A 23,226-nucleotide genomic window follows, 5' to 3' on the forward strand; every position below is an offset into this window, starting at 1 on the left:
TTTGAGTTGGCCCGCGCTTTTTGCTTGTCGCCTCAGGGCGCATTTGTCTCAGGAGGTGCTTTCTTCGCGCAGAAGCCCAGGGTAAACACGGCTGTCAAAGCAGGAGTGAGAGCGACTTGACGCCGAGAGAGAGGGAGAACCCAAAGCGGCTGCTGCCTCAGGAGGCCGTAGTTCTGGGCGCCGTCGACCTTCCCTGAGGGCTTCGATTGGTCCCCTCAGGGCTGAGCACCGGCCTCGTGCCACTCGCCTTACAGACCCCGTCTGGCCGCGCGTCGCAGACCCAGTTGCCTTGGTGAGAACTTTGAGACAGTGACCGCACCAACCATTCCCCCTCAGTGTTTCTAACGTGGCTGGCGGGTTTTCTGTGGCACTCCATATGTGTAATAAGTTCATTTTCCTGAGAACCCCACGGGGCCATCATTATCCTCTTGTTGCAGTTGAATAAACTGAGGTACAGGGAGGTTCCAGAACCAGCCCAAAGTCAGGGTGAGGGAGGTGGGGGTAAACCCAGGCAGTCTGGCTGCCGAATGGCCTTTACAGTGTCAAATCCACCTGTTGACTGGAGTGTGCGTCTTTAAACCTAAGTTGCCAGTTAAATAGGAAGAATAGGGAGAGGTGTATGTCAAATACACGAGCATGAGAACATGACCTTATTTTCATAGGAAGAGTTAAAATAACTTTGCCAAGATGATAGTTTTAATGCTGCGCATTACCATCTAAAGACAGTTTTCGTGCCATTCATAGCTGCCACACTTTGAAAAACACCCATCCTGATAGCTCTTCCGCTGATAGCGTGCACTATATAATGAATTCTTGTGCTAAGTACCGCATGTCTTCTATTTTTTATTATTAAAAATTTTTTTTATTTTTAATTTAATTTTATATTTTATTTTTTTCCCCTGGGAGTGTGTATTACTTTAGTTCATCCTCATAAGAACTCTGAAGAAGGTATTGTGGTCCTCATATCGTTTGGGAACCTGAGGCCCAGAGATTAAGGGACTTACCAGAGTTTACACAGCTAGTAAGTGTTAGAGCTAAGATCGATCACAGAGCTGACACTTGAATAAAATAGTCATTCCCTGGCAGGTTTTCTCAGAGGAGGAAAAAAAGTCATTTTAATATGGTAAGCGGGTATAGAAACTTACTCATTCGTGTCTGTGTGTAAGACACTGGGTTCATCTCTGAGCTACACTGATGCATGAAATCACATGACCTGCCTTTCTTGGAGCTGACTATCTGCTGAGAGCCATGGCAGAAAGAAAAGGATGATGTGTTAGAGGGACTTTTAGGGTGACATTAGATAAGCTGATCTGGGATTGCTCTTGTCAGATGATAGTGCCTATGCTTGGAAGCTGAAAAAAAAAATTGTTGTATGAAAGACTGGAGTAGAGTGTACCAAAGGGAGGGAATAGCAACTGTGAAAGTCCTGTAATGAGAACAAGATGAGTTGTCATAGAGTTTACCAAGTGGGAACAGTAGAGGTAATCACATGTTATGGGCAGAATTGAGTCCCTCCAAATTTCATCAGAATTTTGTTTCAGAATGTGGCTGTATGACTTAGAGAACGAACTTTTGGTTGCCAGGGGGAAGGATAAGAGGAAGGGATAGGGAGTTTGGGATGACATGTACACACTGCTGCATTTAGAATGGGTAACCAGTAAAGAGCTACTGTACAGCACATGCAACTCTGCTCAGTGTTATGTGGCAGCCTGGTTGGGAGGGGAGTTTGGGGGAGAATGGATATATGTATATGTATAGTTTAGTCCCTTCACTGTTCACCTGAAACTATCCCAATGTTGTTAATTGGCTCTACTCCAATATAAAATAAAAGGTTAAAAGAAGGTGGCTGCATTTGGAAACAGGACCTTTAAGGAGGTGATTAAATTAAAATGAGGCCCTTAGGGTCGGTGGCAATCTAATCTGACTGGTGTCCTGATAAGAAGAAATTTGAATACACAGGAAGATACCAGGATTGCGCAGGTACAGAGGAAAGACACAGCAAGAAGGTGGCCATTTGAAAAGTGAAATCGCTCAGTCCTATCCGACTCTGTGACCCCACGGACTGTAGCCTACCAGGCTCCTCCCTCCATGGGATTCTCCAGGCAAGAGTACTGGAGTGGGTTGCCATTTCCTTCTCCAGGGGATCTTCCTGACCCAGGGATTGAACCCAGGTCTCCTGCATTCCAGGCAGACACTTTAACCTCTGAGCCACCAGGGAAGCCCAGAAGAGATCTCCGGAGAAACGAAACCTTCATCTCGAACTTCTAGCCTTCAGAACTGTGAGAAAATAAAGTTTTGTGGCTTAAGCCACCTGGTCATACTATTTTGTTATGACACCAAATTAGTTCTCGATTACAATTATAATAAGAGCCCTACGTGGAAAATATGGGACTCATGAGAGGATATAGAAAAGGCATCTAAACAATTCTGGCCTGGAAAAGGAAGTTCTCTTAAATGTGTGACATTTGAGATCTGAAAGGGGGAGGAGTTAGCCTGAGGAAAAGCCTTCTAGTCATTTAGTTTTGTGCTACCATAATTCCCATACATCCACAGAAAACTTATCTTGCAAAACTGAAACGCTATTCATTGAACAAAAACTCCTCATTCCCTCTCCTCCCAGCAAACTATACTACTTTCTGCCTCTATGAATTCGACTTCTGTTCAGCATTTTGAAAGAGGTTCTGTGAGAGCCAAGGTGAAGAAGTGATCCATTCTGCCATCTGCATCCAGGCATCCAGGAAATAGCTGACTATGAACACTATCTTGAAAGATAGGCGCATGTCTTGTCAGACTTAAGAGGGAAACAATTCCTGAAGAAATAAGAGCATATGCATACCAGCTAAGGAAGCTAGAAGCTCTACACTTCCCCTCTGGACCTCTGTTGTTACCAATATACTTGGACACTGGATTCTGATTCCTTTTCCCGAAACATTGGCTTCATCATGGTCACTCTCCTACTCCACAGTTTACAGTGAATATTGTTGTCTGAGGGATAAAGGTCAAATTTCTCAACCTTCAAAATTATGCATTTTTATTTGACATAGAAAATACTTATAATTAAAACAAATCCCCAAAGCCTCTACCTATCAAAATGTAATGAATGAAAAGTGGTTTAAGAGTAATAATGTAATTTTAACTTTGAATTAAACTTGCAGACAGGGAAGATAACTCCTTGATGTCTCTCTGCTGTTGAATTATAGAATACAGAGGATAGGTTTCACACTCAATAATGTGTTAACCTGTTTTAGTTACACAGCCAAAGAAACATCATTTGGGGGGAAGAGATATTTTCATAGGTTTTCACACAATTCTGAATCCTTTCATAATGGAATTGGTTGGACGAGTGAAAACCTCCAATTACTTCCAGTAACTAGACCCATTAAGAAAAGGTTCCCTGAGTCTCTTCGCTCTTGGAGCAGATCATTTCTAAGGCTATGCAGCCCAGTACAGTAAACCTATGATTAATATGCTGCTACTGAGCACTTGAAATGTGGCTAATGTGACTGCAAAATGGAATATTTGTTTAAATTTAAAAACTATAGCAGTGTAAAATATCTTCCTGTTTTACACATTTTATTATTTTGGCAGGACTGTATTTCACTTTAGCCTGTCTATGTTGAGATGTGCTGTAAGTGTAAAATATATACTACATTTCAAAGACTTGGAAGGAACAAGAGTAAAATATTTATATTTTTGATATTGATTAAATGTTGAAATAAGAGTTTGGATGTATTGGTCTAAATAAAACCTAGCATTAAAATTAATTTCATCAGTTTCTTTTTTTTAATGAATCTGCTAGGAAATTTAAAATTATATATATAATTTATTTTACTATTGTATTTCTTTTTTCTTTTCTCTTTTATGCTCTCTCTTTATCTCCCTTTCACTCCCCTTCTTTCTTTTTTATTTCGTTCAGTTAGCTTTTGTTCTTTTTGTTTTTTGCAAGTACCAGAAATTGATCATGGCTTATTAAATAAAATGGGGATTTATTAGAAGGACATTTCTAGTAGTTTATAACAAGGCTGGAGAAAAGGGCAAGTTGAAAGAAACCAGGGCAACGCAGGTATCTAGGAAGTGGGAATTAGTGTCACTGCAGGAATAAAGAGCATCAGATGATTGCTGTTAGGATTTTCAAATTTTCATAGTCAAGGAGAGAATCTCATTGAATCTTAGCTAAGAGAGGGCAAGACCTGATTTATAGTCCCTTTAGGACTATACACAATGGGGAGGGAAATTTTTTAAAGAGAAATTGGGTGTATAAAGAGAAATTGGGTGTATAACCTAAAGAAAAGATAATCATTGTAATAGTCCAAACAGCAAAGCCAAGGTTAGTATCTATTTGAGGCAGGAAGGAAGAGAGTTCCTTTGATACAGCCATGGAGGACAAATAAAGAGCATCAGTTAGGAAACTGACACACAACGTCAGATCTATTATTTCTCACAAAATGTTTTCCCTCTTGCTGCCAAATCTTACTACCTTTATATAAGTAACAATCATAGACTCCTATTTTTTCTGCCTTTTTCATTCTTCAACAAATATTTTTAAATATGTGTTATGCTCTTGGCCCTTTGATAGGTGGTAGGGAAACTACCTCTTCCTAATGGTATGTCGTAGACAAGGATATAGGTCTTAAATGCTGTCATTGAGATAAGACTTATTGCAGGAAACCTAATCTGGATTTCAGGAGTTTGGAGAGTCTTCCTTGGGAAAGTAACACCTAAGCTGAGACCTCAAGATAAATTAAGCGTATGCCAGAGAAAAAAAGGGAAAGCGGCAGGAGGAATGAAGGAGATACTTAATTCAGATGGAAATTTTTTTCAATGATGGCAATTGTGTGACAAGTGTGGAGAGGCAAGCTAGGGCCAGATCTCAAAGGCCATGTGTTAAGTCAGTAGGATTTTGAAAGTTCCTGTGAAGCTATTAAACTGTTTTACCAGGACAATGGCATCATTTCAGGATTGCACAATAGAATTGTGTTCATCTTAAGAGCACTCTGAAAGTAGAAAAAGTGACAGTTGCTCAGTTGTGTCTGACTCTTTGCAACCCATGGACTGTAGCCCACCAGGCTCCTCTGTCTGTAGAATTCTCCAAGCAAGAATAGAGGAATGGGTAGCCATTCCCTTCTCCAGGGAATCTTCCCCATCCAGGGATTGAACCCCAGTCTCCTGTATTTCAGGCAGATTCTTTTCTTTCTGAGATATCAGGGAAGCCACTTTGACTGACCACCAAAAACTATTAGAAGTAATAGATGAATTCAGTAGAGTTGTAGGATACAAAATTAATATGCAGAAACTTGTTGCATTTTTATATGCTAATAAACTATGAGAAAGAAATGCAGGAAATAGTCCCATTTACAATTGCATCAAGAAGAAAATTACCTAGGAATAAATTAAACCAAAGAATTGAAAGATGTGTACTTTTGAAAACTATAAGACAAAGACAAAAGAATTTGAAAACAACGCAAATAAATGAAATGAGATATGATGCTCATGGACTGGAAGAATCAATATCCTTAAAATGTCTGTACTACGCAAAGCAATCTACAGATTCAATGCAGTTCCTTTCAAAATTTGCGTAGCTTTTTTCACAGAACTAGAACACAATGGTAACATTTGTATTGAACCACAGATGGCCCCAAATAGCCAAAGCAATTTTGAAAAAGAAAAAGCTGAAAGTATCACACTCTTAGACTTGAAACTATAGCATGCTACAAAGTTCTAGTAATCAAAATTATGGTACTGGCACAAAAATGTACACATAGAACGATAGGATAGAATAGTACAGAAATAAACCCATGCTCTTATGGTCAATTGATCTATGACAAAGGAGGCTAAAGTATATAATAGGGGAAAGATAGTCTCTTCAATAAATGGTGTTGGGAAAATAGGGCAGCTACATGAGAAAGAATGAAACTGGATCCCTTCTTACACCATATATAAAATAAACTCAAAATGGAATAAAGTCTTAAAAGTAAGGCCTGAAACTGTTAAGCTCCTAGAAGAAAACTAGGCAGTAACTTTTTGACACCAGTCTTAGCAGTCCTCTCAGGCAAGGGAAACAGAAGCAAATAAACAAATGGGACTGTATCAAAGTAAAAAACTTGAACAGTGAAGGAAATCACCAACAGATCAAAAAGATAATCATGGAATGGGAGAAGATAGTTGCAAATGATATATCTGACAAGCAGTCAATGTCCAAAATAAATATACACCACAGTATCAAAAACCAAAACAACTCCATTAAAAAATCAGACGACCTGAGTAGACATTTTTCCAGAGAAGACAAATATATGGTCAAAAAGCACATGAAAATGTGCTCAACATCACTATGGGGGGGATGCAAATCAAAACCACAGTGGGATACCACATACTTGTCAGATTGGCTGTTTTCAAAAAGACAAGAAACAAGTGGTGGTGAGGATGTGGGGGAAAGGGAACCCTTGTGCACTGTTGGTTGGAGTGTAACTTGGTTCAGCCACTGTGGAAAACTGTTGCTGCTGCTGCTGCTAAGTCACTTCAGTCATGTCTGACTCTGTGCGACCCCATAGACGGCAGCCCACCAGGCTCCCCCGTCCCTGGGATTCTCCAGGCAAGAACACTGGAGTGGGTTGCCATTTCCTTCTCCAATGCATGAAAGTGAAAAGTGAAAGTGAAGTCTCAGTCGTGTCCGACTCTTAGCAACCCCATGGACTGCAGCCTACCAGGCTCCTCCGTCCATGGGATTTTCCAGGCTGTTGAGGGTCCTCAAAAAAAGCTAAAAATAGAACTGCTGTATATGATCCAGCAATTCCACTAGTAGGTATTTACCTGGAGAAAATACAGACTCGAAAAGATATTTGTATCCCTATGTGCATTTGTATCCCTATGATCATTTGTATCCCTATGTTCATAAGCCATGCAGATGTAATGTGCATATAGGGAATATTGTAAATAATATTGTAACAACTTTATATGGTAATAGATGGTAACTGGTTTTATTTTGATTACTTCATAATGAACAAAAATACCGAATCATTATGTTGTACACTTGAAACTAATAGTTTATTTATCTATTTTAATTATAGTTCAATGAAAAGTGTTTAGAGACTGACTTTTAACTGAAAGTAGAGTAGGGAAATGGAGGAAGAAAAAAAACAAGAGAGGGAGAAAGTCTAACCCTTAAGTAATCTCAAATGTTCTTTTAGATTACTCTTCCTGGGAACTCCCTAGTGGTCCAGGGGTTAAGAATCTGCCTTCCAATGTGAGGGATGTGTGTTCGATCCCTCATCTGGGAACTAAGATCTCATCTGTCCCAGGCATAAAGCCCCTGCATGACTCAGCTAGAGAAAGCCTGCATGCAGTGAAGACTCAGTGCAGCCAGAAAAAGAAAAAAAGATAATCTTCCTAATTTTTTTTAATTTCCTGTTTTAACTAGTTTATCCTATCATCTGTTAGATAAAATCTAGACTGATTACAAGGCTTTCTACACCTACCCTCTAGCCTTATCTCCTACCTTTTTGGCCCTGTCTTGTATCTGACATGACTGAGTGACTGAACTGAACTGAACTGTATGCCTCAACTTCATTTCCTCTAGCCAGACTGATCTACTTGCTGTGCCTCCAAACATTTCATATTCACCTTCCATGTAAATATTCATACTGCCTTCTATTTCTGGAATGATGCCTGGAATAATGTTTTCTCTTTTTTCAACTTTTCAAATCCTGCCTATCTCTCAAAACCCAATTCAAATTTCATATTACTCTTACATCAACCAAAAATGATGACTTTCTTTTTTTTTTCTTTTACTGCTGATAGGGCTGTTTTACAGTTTCAGTATTTAATTACACACTGCTTTTTATTGTCACCTAACATGATTGCAGGTTCAGTTCAGTTCAGTCACTCAGTCGTGTCTGACTCTTTGTGATCCCATGAACCACAGCCGGAGAAGGCAATGGCACCCCACTCCAGTACTCTTGACTGGAACATCCCACGGAGGGAGGAGGCTGGTAGGCTGCAGTCCATGGGGTCGCTAAAAGTCGGACATGACTGAAGCGACTTAGCAGAACCACAGCCTCCCTGTCCATCACCAACTCCCAGAGTCTACCCAAACCCATGTTCATGGAGTCGGTGATGCCATCCAACCATCTCATCCTCTGTCGTCCCCTTCTCCTCCCGCCTTCAATCTTTCCCAGCATCAGGGTCTTTTCAAATGAATCAGCTCTTCGCATCAGGTGGCCAAAGTATTGAAGTTTCAGCTTCAACATCAGTCCTTCTGATGAACATCGAGGACTGATCTCCTTTAGGCTGGATTGGTTGGATCTCCTTGCAGTCCAATGGACTCTCAAGAGTCTTCTCCAACACCACAGTTCAAAAGCATCAATTCTTCGGTGCTCAGCTTTCTTTATAGTCCAACTCTCACGTCCATACATGACCACTGGAAAAACCATAGCCTTGACTAGATGGACCTTTGTTGACAAAGTAATATCTCTGCTTTTTAATATGCTATCTAGGTTGGTCATAACTTTCCTTCCAAGGAGTAAGCGTCTTTTAATTTTATGGCTGCAATCACCATCTGCAGTGATTTTGGAGCCCAGAAAAATAAAGTCAGCCACTGTTTCCACTGTTTCCCCATCTATTTGCCATGAAGTGATGGGACTGGATGCCATGATCTTAGTTTTCTGAATGATTGCAGGTACCGGAGGGCAGTTCTGAGCTATAATAGTTGCCTGAATCTTTCAAAGCTTCAAACAGTTCTTAGTATACTCAATAAATACTTACTCAAATCAGTAAGTGAAAAACTTTTTTTTTTTTAAATGGGTGAGATAGCATCTTTGAAAATTACACACGTTCTTTAATAACTGATAAACCCCAGAACACCTAACCAATTCTATCTAGCGAAATTGGCATTTAAATTTTTGTTTTACAAAAGAAAAAAAAAGAGAAATGAAAGGCCAGGGATGTGGTAATGAAACCACCTTATTTTCCTGAACTAATTCTATTCAAAATATTCTGTTCAGTTAAAAGATAATGATATCTTTGGACTTTTTGTGGAAGTTTCTAAAGAAGCCAGTTGCTATGGGGATTGAGAAGACAAAATATTTAAAAATATGATCAAATTTATGCATATGAAGCTACCATGTCTAAACCTGGAAGACATTTATTTGATGGAGGGGTTTCACAGAGGGAAAAAGAATGTGGGAATGAATTGTTGGGGGAACATGTTATGGTGGTGGAAGTCAAGACACAGTTAAGATGGGTGTTTATTTTCTTCAAGGGAAAATTGTGTGTTTACTAATAATAAGGAAGAACAAAAGAAAAGTTAAAACAGAGGGCTGGAGAGACTAAATGGTTTTCTCTTTACCTATGACAAGTTCTTACTCATGAAAAAAATTATAGAAGTCAAAGCCAGTAGTTGAAAAGGAGGCTGCTGGGACTTTGAACCAAGCCAAATCAGTGGCTTTCACTGTTTCATATCCCTCTGTCACTCTTAAGAATATGAGTCCCACACTGCAAAAATAAAAAGCCCATTGTTTTTCTTACAAAGAAAGTTATGTTTGTAGCTATTGTTATTTTATTTACTATCTGTAGTAAGTTTTACAGACATTAAAATGCATTTTTGCCTTTTGGAGAAATATTTCCTGTTATAACTTTACAGAAGAAACAATTCCCACCCCCGCCTCCCACCCGCTTTCCTAGATGGTTACTACCTGTTTGCCCTGAGTATGCCTGAAAAAGTGATGGCAAATGCATTCAGCCTTGTACACTCACCAGATGGTGTAGGTTGATGGAGAGTGAAATTTTCATTCTGAGTCTTTCTCTGGTGTTCTTGCCACAGTTGGAAATTCCTGGCCTAGAGGACATGGACAAGCCAGGGCAGGGTTTTTCATGACAGAAGTGAACTATTAAAGAAATGAAGGTATTCTTTTTTCAGTTCCTGAAAAGAGAATCAGCAATGATGTTTTGTGATAAAGAGGAAAATAATTGAATTAGATATTAGATTCCTCTGATTAAAAACTATCTAGTTTTCAAATTAGTGTTATAAAAGTAATACATTTTATTGTAACCAATACAAAAATATACAAGTGCTCTAAGTAGAGAAATGAAAACCTTACCTGCTTCGTTCCCCGAACTCCCACTCCTCACAGGCAACTTCTGTGAAATCCTTTGGCTTTGAAAGTTTGAAATAGAAAAATACTCTCTAAATAAACTTTATGTCTGTTGAATAGTTTTAACTTTAAGAAAGATATCTGTTTCTGATAGTAAGAAGGCATTGCAAAGTGGTATAATCTCTTTTTTCTTTGGCGGCTGTGCCTGTGAGTGTTTGTTTTGTTCTGTTTTTCTGTATCATGAGAAGGTTTGGCCATGACTTACTATCACCATTGGGTGGCAGCCTAAATTGCAACCTCTTAAGAAATCATCCTCATTGGGTTCTGTGAAATTCATCTGAGAAATGACAACTTTGCACAGATGTTTTTAAAGGAAGAGTTGAATAAAATTTTCCTCTTATTCTGAGAGAGAGAGAATGCAGCTGAGCAAAGGAAATAACTAATGACCAGATACCTGGGAGAAATCTTCTCTTCCAATAAGTCATTTGCTCCTGCACCATCTACTCTCAACAGTTTAAGAGCTACCGAACCCTCTTAACCCTGTGAGGATCAAATGAGATAACACATGAAAACACCTTACCAAATGTACAAAACTGTGCAGATGTGAAAGATGATTATCATTATAGCGTGGATGCGGGTTGCTTTCATAGCCAGTTTTATTGGCATGATTGCTTTTTAACTGGAGTCATCTGTGTGAATTAAACAGAATTCACAGATCTGCAAAAACTATTGCACATATTTATTTTATTTGAAGTCACTTAAACCCAGATCTAAGTAAAACCTCATCATACTTCTGGGATGGCAGGAATTAAATCTAAATATTTATGTAGTACTCTCCTGTCCCAAACATTGTGCAAAAATTCAGGTTCTTGAGTGAGTGAAAGTCGCTCAGTCACCTCTGACTCTTTGCGACCCCATGGACTGTAAAGTCCATGGAATTCTCCAGGCCAGAAGGGGATCTTCCCAACCCAGGTCTCCCACACTGCAGTTGGATTCTTTACCAGCTGAACCACAAGGGAAGCCCAAGAATTCTGGAGAGTGTAGCCTATCCCTTCTCTAGGGGATCTTGCCCAACCTGGGATGGGCTTCCATGATAGCTCAGTTGGTAAAGAATCTGCCTGCAATGCAGGAGACTCCAGTTTAGGATCTTAAATGGTGCCAAATCATAGTGAAGATCATAGCTCTTGTAATTGATCGTTGGATCTCACTGGAGATGCCATGGTCCAGCTAGCTAGGTGCACTAGACTCTGTTTTACCACTGTTTGTAGTCCATGCTTGGTGTTAGGAATCTTTGAAAGGACCAGGGGGCCAAGCATTCAATCTCTCTGGGTGCACCACACAGACACCCTCTTGTCCTGCCATGCTCTGTGTCTCACTAGACCTTCTGAATCCTTCTGACCTGTTTCCAATACTGAGAAAACTTTTCCTTTTACCTTTTGCTGCCTTAGAAGGTACTCTGGCTATCCCGTCTGGCGTCAGGCCTCATGGATGTACTTCAGTGAGTGTAGACTCTCCAAGAGTCAGGAAGAACTGTAGAATCCATGCAGCTTGTGTTCTGTGGACTTTAAGATGTTAAGGGGTTGTCTGTCTTCTTGAAACTATTGAGGTGTATATAGAGAAAAATACAAACCAAAGATTCAAAAAGTATTCTACTCTAGTGCCATACAAAGGTCTCCTCTTGGCTTCAGGGGGGCAGAGCTTTGGTGAGTACACCAGAAAGATAAAAAGATTGTGTCTTTTTATCTGGATGAGTAGAGCACACAGCATTATCTTCTTGATTTTTTCTTTCTCTTGGCCATACGTAAAGAACTGTTTTTCTATTTTCATCCAGCTGCTCCAGTTTCAATATAAGAGATAAACACTTCGTCTGTCATTAACTCTAAAAAGCAATAATTATAATAGTTTATAATTTACACTTGTCGATAAATACTCCCATAACATTAGTGAATATTGCTTCTCTGGGCTGGTTATTGTATTTAGATTTTTATAGCAACATTCAGACTATGAGGAAGCTAAGTTTGTTTGTGCTGCTTAGGGGATGGGTGTTGGGAACCATTGGTTTTATTGATTAAATTACCTAATCAGAAATTAATTACTGTAAGTTAAATTCATAGCCATTTGGAATTTAGCAGCTAAATTTAAAGGATTTAAAAATGTTAATTTTTTTAATATGGAAAATGTCAAAAATATTTAAAAATGCAGAGAAGAGAGTAGTCTAATTAAGACTCATACGGGGACTTCCCTGGTGATCCAGTGGATGAAAGTCCACCTTGCAATTCAGGAGATGCAGGTTTGATCCTTGGTCGGTAAACTAAGATCCCACATGTCCTGAAAAATAAAAACACTCGTATACTCACCAACCAGCTTAATTATTAATTCATAGCCAATCTTGTATTATTTTTGTTCCCTCATTTTCCTTCTCTCTATCCCTCTTCCAATTATTTTGAAGCCAGTCTTAGGTATGATATAATTTATCGGTAAACATTTCAGTGAAAGTCACTCAGTCGTGTCTGACTCTGTGACCCCATGGGTCCATGCAATTCTCCAGGCTAGAATACTGGAGTGGGTAGCCTTTCCCTTCTCCAGGGGATCTTCCCAACCCAGGGATCAAACTGGGGTCTCCTGCATTGCAGGTGAATTCTTTACCAACTGGGCTATCAGGGAAGCCCAAATATTTCAGTAGATATCTCTAAATGATAAAGGACTTAAAAATCAATGTAATTACAAAGCTGTCATTGCTCTTAAAAGTTAAACATGATGAAAGAATGCTGCCTCTTTATTTTCATCATTTATTTTTTCTCCTTATTTAAAATTTAAAATTAAACTTATGTCAACAGCATAAATCTTCATATAGTAACATATACTGAAGGATATCCTGGACATGTTGTTAAGTGAAAGAGCAAATAATAGAGTAATTTTTATAACATGATTCAGTTTCTACTTTAAAGAATTATAAAAAACCACATCTATTTTTGTTTAAATATGTAACAGCATAGACACATTTATAATACATCAAACCAAGAATAGTTGTTACCTTTAAAGTAAGATAATCACAGTTGGTATTAGAGATAGTTATAGGACTCTTACTTTTAACCTATTCTTTAGTATTTTTTATTTATAAAATATATGTGTATTACTTTTGGAATTAAGTTTTCAAAAAAGAATTCATGAAAGGAATAACTTAAATTATATCAATATGAGAAATAAGAGACATTTTTAGATCAGGCTATCCTGTCCAGATAGTGTCCCTCAGTTGAATAATCCTTACTCCTGGGTTAATAAGAGTAGCAGTTAGCACATATAGAGTGTTAGCTAGGTGCAGACACTTTGACAATTGCTTTCAATCTGATTGTTTCTTACCATAACCCTTTGAAGTGGGTATTCCAATTTCACTTATGAATAAACATGATCTAGAGCAGTTAAATAACTTGCCAGAGTTTGGAAGAGGCTGACCAGGCTTGGAAATTAGGTGTTGGGACTCCCCTGCCCATGCACTTCACTGATGGTCCCACTTCCCTTGGATCTGAAGGTCTCACAGTTACAGAATGAGTTTCATTATTTCAATTCATACTTGTTTGACTCTTTTTTTGCTTAGTGTCTATGTTAGCTTTAATTACTTTGTTTTGCAATATTTTACCTTATTTTATTTTACTATAAACTTAATAGCTCAGGCAAAACCAAGTAGTAATTCCTCTCATTTCCCCCCATAGTCTGTAGAATCTGGCTTGGAGGCCTAAAGGGAGAAACAACCTCAAAAGAACATCATGCTTTTCTAATATGAGAAACTTTTAAATGACAGGCAGAAGGTTCGTGTCAAGAGCGGCTTTATGTGCAGTTATCCAGTCACCTAACTTTTCTTTCTTGCTGAGAATTCTTATAAAGCTCTTCTTAATTTATCTGTTCCATAAATGTAGGACAGCAGAATTACAAGTATATGGAAATAGAAGTTCCCAGCACTTTTATTTGGGATTCATTTTACATTATATATGTAAACATGCTAAAACTATCTTTTTAAGAAAGTTGTTATGGATTAGTCCTTGCATACTGTAGCAGATTTATTTTTCACAACTTGACATTGGCATTCACAATGCTTTGGGCTTTCTCAGGGTAAATTGTTGTTGTTGTTGTTCAGGAATAACAAATTAACTTATTATTTAACATAAAAAATGCAATAGGAAAGCAAAATAGCCTATATAACAAAATACCTACAAACCCACATAGTAGGATACAAAAATTATTTCTGTATTCTGTATATTGTTACATCCTTTACCTACTGGGGATAATTGAGATATTACTGAGTATCCAAAAGAAGGTGAAGGTTAAGTCGCTTAGTCATGTCCAACTCTTTGCAACCCCGTGGACTGTATTCTCCAGGCAGGAATACTGGAGTGGGTTATCATTTCCTTCTCCCGGGGATCTTCCTGACCCAGGGATTGAACCCAGGTCTCCCGCATTGGAGGCAGACGCTCTAACCTCTGAGCCACCAGGGAAGCCCTTTTTCCAAAAGAAAACTGTCTCTAAACAAGGAAAACTGATGCTTACAAAAATTTGCTGAAATTATTCAATTAACTTTTTAAAAAGATGAGTGTTTTGAAATTTTTGAAATCCTTTGTACTCCTTTTCTCTGTTCATTCCGTCAGGGAGCAACAGGAGTTCTATAGATTTTAAGAAAATGCCCCTGTCAGTTTTCCAGAACTTAGACCACATTTACACATAGTGAAAAAGTACAGCATGTATTTCACACAGTGAAAGAAGATACTGTCCAATCCTGGTTGTGTTATTGAAATAAAATTTGAGACTTTAATCATTTAGATTTAAAATTTTGCTCTTCAGAAAAGCTGAATGGTCACTCTAGTGGGTAGTTCACAGTGCTTGGAGAAATAATTTAATATTAATTCTTCTGCAAATATATAGCTCTACTCTGTGTCTCTGTCTGGATACTCCAAAGAGGTTATTTTGAGGAATCTTACAAGTACTTGTAATTATGTTTGTTAAGATATTTTAAAATAATTCAATTCTAATTCCTTTGAAAGTGAAAGTTTGGAGGTCCAGACAGAAGGGGGCTTATTGCTCTGAAGGGTGAAGAGTTTTCCACTGCCTAATGTCAGAAAATGTTGTACATGCTTTGGAAGCTTTTAGGTAATTTACAGGCCATATTGTAGAAAACCCAGTTATGTAACCTTTCCTCTAGGTAGGTCTCACACCCAGCGTCTGAAGAAATTCATGAATTTAGGTCTGATAAGCTGCAACTGTATTTCTCCAAGGAGATGTATTTTTCCTGTGACTTATATGCCATGATTGGCTTTTTAGTTATTTCTTCCTCTGTATTATCTTCCAATTGTTACTAGAAAGTAAATATCCAGACATGGGTGTTTGGTTTTGTGATAAATGCAACTTTAATATAAAGAGTTTGACAGAGGATGATTCTGTAAGGTTACAGTTTTCATGATATTTTAAGTGTTAGAGCTAGAAATTTTCTTAAAGATCTCCACCCAACTCTTTATTTAACTCATTAGGAAACAATGGTTCCAACAAAGTTAAGCAACTAGTGGCAGTTCTGGGACTAGAGAGGTCATATTGAACTATGGTAAGTGCTTTGCCTCTGAAGTTCTGCAGCCTGCCCCTGCCACTTACTAGTTTTGTGACTTTGTGCCAGCTGTGTCATCTCTCTGTGCCTCACTTTCCACACCTGAAAAAGGGATAGCCATGGTACATAGTTTGTTGGGGTATTAGGAAGATTAAATAAATGAATGCGAGTTAAATGCTTAGCACAGTGCCTGGTACATAGTGAATACTGAAGAAATGCTGTTAGAATTCATGTTTCTTCCCTCACAGTGGATTGCTTTATGGTTGTGCCACATTGTCGCTCCTGACATCACTTAAATATATTTGATATGGCATTAAAAATATTTCATCACTGTTATTTCTCATTAGAATTGATAAAATATTTTAGAAAAGAGCATATTTAACAAGTATCCTAGCTATTTTTTCCATGTGTGAGATGGCCATGTAATAAATGAATGGAAAGGAAAAAATTAAATGATGTATGTCTGAGTATATTCAGATAGTACTTTATATAATAAATTACTTTTTAATGCAGCCACAATTCCTAATTTACATCAAGAATTGTCCACTTCAGTGGCTCATTAGATAAATTGAGCCCAACTAACCAACACAAGCTTATTACAAATGCACATCTGGAATGTGAAACTATTACAGGAAACTCATTGGAAGAGAAATTTCCCGTAAAGGGAATCCTTGATTTTTCAATAAAAGAGGAAATATCTTTTCTGGGTTCATATAGATAATATGGATTTAGCCATGATTTGTTCTTCAATTATAATTACTGCCTTTTAAACAGAGATTCATGTCTTTGTAAGTTTCTATGAAGATATACCTCTGCAGCAACAATGGCTAATCTTAGATCTACGATACTGTCAGTTAAACCATTCATGTCAGCTTCATGCATTGAGCCATGTGTAGTGAGTTAAGGTCTATTTCTATTCTTATTAGATGTATGTAGCAGATACTTTAGGCTGCCTACTCCACTAACCTAAAATACATCTCCTTGGAGGAACACGGTTTCTTGCTATTAGAATCCTATTTTTTCCTCAGATATTAGGCTTTAGGGAAAGTTGGAGTAACCCTCAACCTGACGGGGAGGTAAATCTTGAGTAGTCGAAACCAGACATTCTAAATCTCATTATTACCCTTCCAGTAGTTGATTTAGACGTGAGTTTGTGACATAGTTTTGACCAATGAGAGTTGAGAGGAGTCTTTGGGAAGGAGGGTGCTTCTGGATAAAATTTATGCGTAGAAGCAAACATTTCTGTCTCTTAATGTTGTCATCTTTATGTAGTGCCTGGAATTGCAGACACTGTCTTAGGACTTTGAGGAGGACCAGCCTCAGGGGACAAGCCAGCATGCTTTCATTGGCAGAGGAGACAGATAGAAAGGCCTGGTTCCTAGTTGACGTTGTTGAGTTACCTAGTGAACTCGCCCTGGAGCTACTCTACCTGTGGACCTCTTGTTTTGTAATATAATAAAAGGCATTGTTGAAACCAATTTTACTCAGCCTTTTACTATTTTCAATGGAAGCATGCTAATTGATACAATGTAAAATCATGTAATTATAATTCTGGTTTCTGTATATTCTTTGCTCATAGCTGCCAGAATGAGCTGAGGTCTGAAAATTGCTCAGCAGGATCAGGCATAGCAGGGGCCTCTCTTCTCGTGGTTTCGCTTGCCAATGACTGCTGTCTTGATAACTGTAAGTATTTAAACTTGTACTAACCAGTTACATGTCTTTATACCTGGAGTTAATGTTTTAGTTATAATCATGTAAATATTGTGAAATTGTAAAATTATTAATCCTCATAGGGTCCCATTTTGCTGCAATTTCATTTCCTTTTGGGTACCCCATCATTTGGGGGCCAACTTGAATGGGGGATTACTTTTGTCAGTGTGAGGAATGCTTTAGATCTTTTGTTACATTAACATAGCAATCTCTTTTGAATTGACATAGTGTTTTCCTACCAAAAATGCTTAATTTGGGTGTCTTAAAATTAACTTTCCTCCTTTTTTAAAAGTCATGAGCACAGAATCATGCAATAGCAGCTGTAGATTGATAAGACTGAACATATGTGAGGAAAGATTCATGTTGTGATAAGTGAAACAAAAAATTAACTTACATATATTTCAATATATTTAATTTTTCTTTTGGATGATTACTAGACATAGGCATTAATTGATTCATGTAAATTACCAGGGTTACAATTTATAGGAGACTTATAAAATAAATGCATTTGGTTAATTGGAGAATGATCAAGTCTACAGGGAGATCTTACCACCTTTAAGAAAGTCTCCTCGGTTAATTTCACTACTGAATAAGACACTGTGTTTTGGCTACTGTCTCTTCACACACTCTTACTGTGTAGAGTTACTGACAGAGTAGTATGCCTGTTCTATAATAGTAAAGGGGGAGTCAGTTTTCATATGGCTTCATCAAGAGATTTGTTATCAGTTACCAGACCATGAATGTAGATTATAGAGGGTCTCAGTAAAGTGTGACAGTGTCCCCTTAGGTATTTCATCAGTCATCTCGGCAAAGCCATCTGTGAGCTGCACAGATGGGCCTGTTCAGAAAGACCGGTAGGAAAGTGCCCAGGTGGGGCCTGGGCCCTTGGCATGGCTTCTTTTCTTGGTGTTAAATAGACTAATAGAGGATGATAAGTGTTCTTAATTAAAGAACAAAACCCCCATCCCCTTTTCTGGTAGACAGGCTGCTGTATATTTAGAATAAGGAAGAAAAAGAGAAAATTTGCATACAGCTTAAGAAATACCTGCTTAAAGCCTGTTAATTGAGAACACCTGCTTACTAGTACATTTTAGTAGGTACGTCTGTAGGGAGAGACTGGGCTGCTGTTGCTCCTGCTAAGTCGCTTCAGTCGTGTCCAACTCCGTGCAACCCCATAGACGGCCCCCCACCAGGCTCCTCTGTCCATGGATTCTCCAGGCAAGAACACTGGAGTGAGTTGCCATTTCCTCCTCCAGTGCATGAAAGTGAAAAGTCAAAGTGAAGTCGCTCAGTCGTGTCTGACTCTTAGCGACCCCATGGACTGCAGCCTACCAGGCTCCTCCGTCCACGGGATTTTCCAGGCAAGAGTACTGGAGTGGGGTGCCATTGCCTTCTCCAAGAGAGACTGGGAAGAAATTGTTTTTTCCTGTCCCATGCAAGGCAAAATGAAGATGTAAAGGATGTCACTTTGGGTTTTTAATTTTTGTCCATAGACAATTCAAAACCTTTTTTAGGACTCTGTCTACTTTCTGGGAAACCTTCCTCCAGTTCAGCCCCTAAAGAAACCAGCCTTGGATAATTAAAATTCTTTCACTTTTAAGTAGAATTCAGGAAGTAGTATGAGTAATACTGAGATATTATTTGGTGTATCATTTGATTGGAAGTGAAAAGCATGTGATCTCAATCTTCTGGCCTCCTGAAATTTCCTCCCCATCTTGCTATAAAGAATTAAAGTGCAGTTTTTGCTGGAGATGAGAGGCATCTCAAATTTGGGAGAATATTGGGACAGGCCCTAAAAATTGTCTTTAATGGCGTCTATGAGGCCCCAGCCTCATGTTGAGCTCCTTTGGGGAGTAAGAATGTGAATATTTGTTGGGGTCAAGGGGTTTGGGTAGCTGTTGTGCTGGACTCCATAAACTTGACTGCTTTTTCAAGAATCTTACACAAAGTGAAATAAGTCTTTTTGAAAATCTTAGTACGTCTCATTTGTATTAAGGAGTACCAAGAAAACTCGTGTGTGTGTGTGTGTAAGAAAAATCACAGGACAGAGCAGTGATTACTTGTATAGCCCCTACATCCTCTGGGAGAAACTCCTTCAAGTGCTGAAAGCTTTCAAGTTCTGTGTTTCATTTCAGAGGTGTGGTTTAGTCACTAAGTCATGTCTGACTCTTGTGACCCCCATGGACTGTAGCCCACCAGGCTCCTGTGTCCATGGGATTTTCCAGGCAAGAATACTGGAGTGGGTTGCCATTTCCTTCTCCAGGGGATCTTCCTGACCCAGGAATCAAACCCGGTTCTCCTGTAGGCAGACTCCTGCATTGCAGATGGATTCTTTACAGCCTGAGCCAGTAAGGGAGGTGAAATCCCCAAGGCTTTATGGGTCACATAAAGCCCTAAGTAATTACATAACAGATTATATTCATTTTCACATTTCAGAGTATTCTTATGTATTTTGCAAATTTTTTGTCTGGTTTCTACCCTATAATGTGGGCCCCCTTTATCAGCAGATCATCTGTATTCTAATTCTTTTGTATTCTTGCATGTGACACACTCTGCAAACTGCGGGGATTCAGTAAATCCTGATAACTTGCAAGTTTTAACTAGTAGATAAGATAGTCCTCTGAGGCTTCCCTTGTAGCTCAGTTGGTAAAGAGTCTGCCTGTGATGCAGGAGACCTGGGTTCGATCCCTGGGTTGGGAAGATCCCCTGGAGAAGGAAATGGCAGCCCACTCCAGTATTCTTGCCTGGAGAATCCCATGGACAGAGGAGCCTGGAGGGCTATAGTCCATGGGGTCGCAAGAGTCGGACATGACTTAGCAACTACACCACCACCACCAAGATAGTCCTCTAAAGGTTACAAAAAAAACTTTGGCAATTAGCAGCAGGAGTAGTCTTAAGCTCTTTTCTTAACGAATACATTTAGGAAGAATGTGTAAACATTTCAGTTGTCTTGGTAGCATTCTTCCTATGATTTCCACTTCTTTAAGTAACAGACATAATTTTAGCACTTTAGGTATTGGTGGGAGAAGGCAGTGGCACCCACTCCAGTACTCTTGCCTGGAAAATCCCATGGACGGAGGAGCCTGGTAGGCTGCAGTCCATGAGGTCGCGGAGAGTTAGACATGACTGAGCAACTTCACTTTCACTTTTCACTTTCATGCATTGGAGGAGGAAATGGCAACCCACTCCAGTGTTCTTGCCTGGAGAATCCCAGGGACGGGGGAGCCTGGTGGGCTGCCGTCTCTGGGGTCGCACAGAGTTGGACACGACTGCAGCGACTTAGCAGCAGCAGCAGCAGCTATTGTTGTCATCGAATTTATTAAACACATAATTGCCCAGTATACATTTTCTTTTATTTATCCCTGTCAACTATACCATATTTCCTGTTTTGTTTTTTTAGGATGTTTTCATTGTTAGTTCAAATGCCAGCTTTCCTGCGCAGTCAAGGTAGATGTCAAGTACAGGAGGGAGGCCAGGCCTTCGGCATATCAAGACTTCTTTGCCCTGGGCTCATTTAACCCACTATTGTGCACCTGGCCAACGATTAGCATTTAATGGCAACAGTGAAGCCTATAGTCTCGGAGAGGTGCCGGTATCTGAGGCTGCTGCTAAAGGAAGAAGCAAACACAGCAAAATAGATATATCTGCCTTGGTTCATAAGGATCACAGACGGAAATACTTTTTACCCCCTGTGGACATGCTGGGATTTTAGAGCTGATGCTATTAATCAATCTGTCCTAAAACAGAAATAGTTGCAAATATGTAATATACAGTATCTGTGGGATAGAAAACAAACCTTTAACAAGCCTGTTTGTTTTTTTTTAAAGTTGGAAAATGTTGCCAGCCTGTTTTTGATGTAATTGAAAATGTTTAGAAGCTTTCCTAAAGAGTTGATTAATATATCAAAATCAAAAAAGGCAATTTTGAGTCTAATTTTGTTTGTTTACTGTGTAATACAGGATTCTTGGCTTTGAAATTCTGCTATGCAGGGTGAAAAATGACTGTCAGTGTGAAACAAAGTAGTCTATTGAAAAGAACATTGTGTCTAATAGGAAACGGCTGATACCAGCTCAGTGAATGCTATCTGGTATTAAAAGATAGTATTGTAATTCCAAGATAGAGAGTCCAGATTTGGCCAAGGGTTGGGGTGGGAGTTCTTTTGACCCACCTGCGTCTGGAGCAAGAATCCAAAGGTGGAGAGTTGGTTGGGAGGCTCTTTGGTCCAGGCTGGAGGAACCAGGATAGTTTGCAACTTTGAGTAGCTGCACAGAATAGAGAATCCCCACAAAGGCAGAAGTGATGCCATGAGGGAAGGTTTGGTATTGCAGGAAGGGAGACCCCTTCCAGGGTCTGAGCGCATGCTCTTGTCTAACACTCGGAAATGAATTATCCGAGGAGACACACATGCTGACAAAGCAAGAGACTTTATTGGGAAAGGGAGCCTGGGCAGACAGCAGGAGGGTAAGGGAAACCAGGAGAACTGCTCTGCCACGTGGCTCACAGTCTTGGGTTTTATGGTGATGGGATTAGTTTCTGGGTTGTCTCTGGCCAGTCATTCTGACTCAGAGTCCTTCCTGGTGGTACACGCCTTGCTAAGCCAAGAGGGATTCCATTGAGGAGGACTCTGGGAGTATAGTAGGACATGTGGTATCTCCTTTTGATTTTTCCCGAATTCTTCTGGTTGGGGGTAGCTTGTTAGTTCTGGGTTCCTTACTAGGACCTCCTGCTATAAAATAACTACATTGCTGAATATTATGTGGCCTGGATGAGTGGTTTCAGTCAGTGTTTCCCCTAACACTGGCATAGCTTCTATAGGAGGGCCTGGACTTTTACTATATTCCAAGAAACTTTTCTGAGAGCTTCTTGATTTTCTGAATACATATTTTTGTTCTCAGTTTTTGGAAGAAGAGGCCATAGTTCAAGAAAACTTGCTGTACTAAGAAAAAAGCAAGTGAATGCTAACCAAGAGTTTCTGCCTATCTGATTGAAAAATGAGTACTCTAGGAGTTTTTCCAGTAGTGATGTATGGATGTGAGAGTTGGACTATAAAGAAAGCTGAGCACCGAAGAATTGATGCTTTTGAACTGTGGTGTTGGAGAAGACTCTCGAGAGTCCATTGGACTGCAAGGAGATAAAACCAGTCCATCCTAAAGGAAATCAGTCCTGAATATTCATTGGGAGGATTGATGCTGAAACTGAAACTCCAATACTTTGGCTACCTGATGTGAAGAACTAACTCATTTGAAAAAACCCTGATGCTGGGAAAGATTGAAGGTGGGAGGAGAAGGGGGTGACAGAGCTTGAGATGGTTGGATGGCATCACTGACTTAATGGACATGAGTTTGAGTTAGCTCCGGGAGTTGGTGATGGACAGGGAAGCCTGGTGTGCTGCAGTCCATGGGGTTGCAAAGAGTCGGACACGACTGAGCAACTGAACTGAACTGAACTAAACTCCAGGAGAGGAAAATGCCTGCCCTAGAGTGGTTCTATAAATCCCTTTCCCCAGGAAAGTTCTCATTTCAGATATTTTCCCCATTGTTTCAATCACTGATATATCCTAGAAACTCAATATTTTGGTAGCCAATAGCTCTATATCTGCAGGACTGTCTTTGAAACACAGTCTTCTTAGGACCACAGGTCTTGGTTTGGGGTTAAGAAAATAATGTCACTGTATGCAGAAGGAGGTGAATGAATGGTAATACAGAAAGCCAACTAAATTTCATACCTCACTGAGTAGATACTAAAGTATCTGGGCCAGGTTGTCAGATGGCCTCTGCTTGAATATCTCCCCTGACAGAGTGGCAGTTCATAGCTCAGAAGGCATCTCATTATTAGTAAACTTCT

At 39.3% G+C, this 23,226-nt stretch overlaps 1 long non-coding RNA gene across 1 annotated transcript; it reads left to right on the forward strand.

Annotated features, from left to right (window-relative positions):
* Positions 1–7: 7 nt before the first annotated feature.
* Positions 8–21,878, forward strand: LOC129632437 (uncharacterized). Its single transcript, XR_008704513.1, has 3 exons — positions 8–292; positions 17,252–17,355; positions 20,783–21,878. It is a non-coding gene; the product is annotated as an uncharacterized LOC129632437 (long non-coding RNA).
* The last annotated feature ends 1,348 nt before the right edge of the window (positions 21,879–23,226 follow it).

The sequence above is a fragment of the Bubalus kerabau genome, chromosome 17 (genome assembly GCF_029407905.1).
Source record: "Bubalus kerabau isolate K-KA32 ecotype Philippines breed swamp buffalo chromosome 17, PCC_UOA_SB_1v2, whole genome shotgun sequence".
NCBI lineage: Eukaryota > Metazoa > Chordata > Mammalia > Artiodactyla > Bovidae > Bubalus > Bubalus kerabau.